The sequence below is a fragment of the Momordica charantia genome, assembly GCF_013281855.1.
Source record: "Momordica charantia cultivar OHB3-1 chromosome 5 unlocalized genomic scaffold, Mcharantia_2.0 BLBB01000005.1, whole genome shotgun sequence".
Taxonomy (NCBI): Eukaryota; Viridiplantae; Streptophyta; class Magnoliopsida; order Cucurbitales; family Cucurbitaceae; genus Momordica; species Momordica charantia.
This window is the reverse complement of record NW_028275163.1, coordinates 11,074,525-11,076,437: the sequence shown is the minus strand read 5'-3', so window position 1 is coordinate 11,076,437 and position 1,913 is coordinate 11,074,525. Positions and strand designations below refer to the sequence as shown.

Sequence of the window (1,913 nt, the reverse complement as noted above, 5' to 3'; positions counted from 1 at the left end):
ACCTGCTGTTAACGATAATATGAGGGATCACGCAAGAAATAATGAATTCAACCATATCCAGATCGCGGACAACAGAGACGTGGTAATGCGAGAATATGCCGCCACGGCTTTTCAGAACTTTGATTCAGGGATAGTCAACCCTATTCCAGCCTACGCAAACTTTGAGCTTAAACCAATGATGTTCCAAATGTTGCAGACAATTGGACATTTTGGAGGGTAGGAACATGAGGATCCACATGATCATCTGAAATCATTCATTCAAATTGCAAATGCATTTCGATTACCTGGTATAACAGATGATGCTCTTAGACTAACACTTTTTCCATTTTCTTTGAAGGACCAAGCTAGAGCATGGCTCAATGCATTTCCACCGGGATCCATCACCACATGGGGGTCGTTAGTGGAGAAGTTCTTAACAAAATTCTTCCCACCTACTCGCCACGCTGATATCAGAGAGGAGATCATCTCCTTTAGACAATATGATCGTGAACCTGTTCACGAGGCGTGAGAAAGATTTAAAGAACTAATCAGGAAATGTCCGAACCATGGCTTGCCGGCATGCATCCAGATAGAACATTTCTTTAGAGGTTTAGATCATCCTACTAAGATGATGCTAAACAATGCTGCCAACGGAGCCTTTACAAAGAAGACATTCAACGAGATAGTCGACATCCTAAATGACTTAGCTTCACACAACGAACTATGGTGTTCGCAAAGATCTAGGGCAACACCAAAGAAGCAAGATCCAGCTGGAGTTTTGGCTCTGGACATTGCGACCTCGATGCAAAAAGAGATGGTTACAATGAACCAGAGGCTGAAAGAGATGACGTTGGGAATAAAAAATCCATTAGCCACGCCGATACAACCTGTGCAGTCGGATTATTGCACTCCTGCCCCTGTTTGCCAAGTCAATGATCTCATTTGTTCTTTTTGCAGTGAAAACCATATTTATGATAATTGTCCACATAACCCTGCTTTTGTTTTTTATGTAGGACATGGGAACAATAGGAACTTTAACCCATATTCGAACACCTACAACCCAGGTTGGAGGCACCACCCTAATTTCTCATAGGGAGGTCAATGAGGTTCGAGCGGTTTTAATCAAGGGCAGAGCCAGCAGAACAAGCAGCCCTATGTTCCACCTACACAGCAATACATCCCGCCACCGCAACAGCAGTACAATCAGAGAACACAGACTCCACCAGTTCAAAATAACAACTCAAATCTTGAGAATATGATGAAGAAGTACATGGCTCGAACCGACGCAGTGATACAATCCCAAGCGGCATCAATGAGGAATTTCGAGACCCAATTGGGACAGCTCGCCAATGAATTGAAGAATAGACCACAAGGTTCTTTTCCAGGCCATACTGAATTACCAAAACGAGAAGGGAAAGAACAGTGCAAAACTGTCACCCTTAGGAGTGGATTGGCATATGATGAACCAACAATGCCAACAACAGATGTACAGATTCCGTCCACTTAACCAACTGTAAAGATACCAGAGAATCCAACAACACCAGAAAAAGAAAATATTGGAAAAGGTAATGAGGACACCCCGAGTGTTCCTCCACAAGTACAACCTTCTTTTACCCCTACTCCCCCGTTTCCAAAAAGATTAGTTAAGAAAAATAATGATTCCCAGTTTAGAAAATTTTTAGATATTTTAAAACAATTGCATATAAATATACCATTAGTAGATGCTCTAGAATAGATGCCAAATTATGCTAAGTTTTTGAAAGATATAGTTTCTAGGAAGAAAAAGATAGGAGAGCATGAACTGGTAGCCATGACAAAAGGTTGTAGTGAAGCTGTAGGCAGCCCGCTACCCATGAAATGTAACGATCCTGGCAGTTTTACCATTCCATGTTCCATAGGAGGGAAAACTTAGGTAGGGCATTATGTGATCTAGG

At 42.0% G+C, this 1,913-nt stretch overlaps 1 non-coding gene across 1 annotated transcript; it reads right to left on the bottom strand.

Moving 5' to 3' along the window:
* Window positions 1-445: 445 nt before the first annotated feature.
* On the bottom strand, window positions 446-552 carry LOC148211297 (small nucleolar RNA R71). The gene has a single exon (XR_015791121.1). It is a non-coding gene; the product is annotated as a small nucleolar RNA R71 (small nucleolar RNA).
* Window positions 553-1,913: the final 1,361 nt, after the last annotated feature.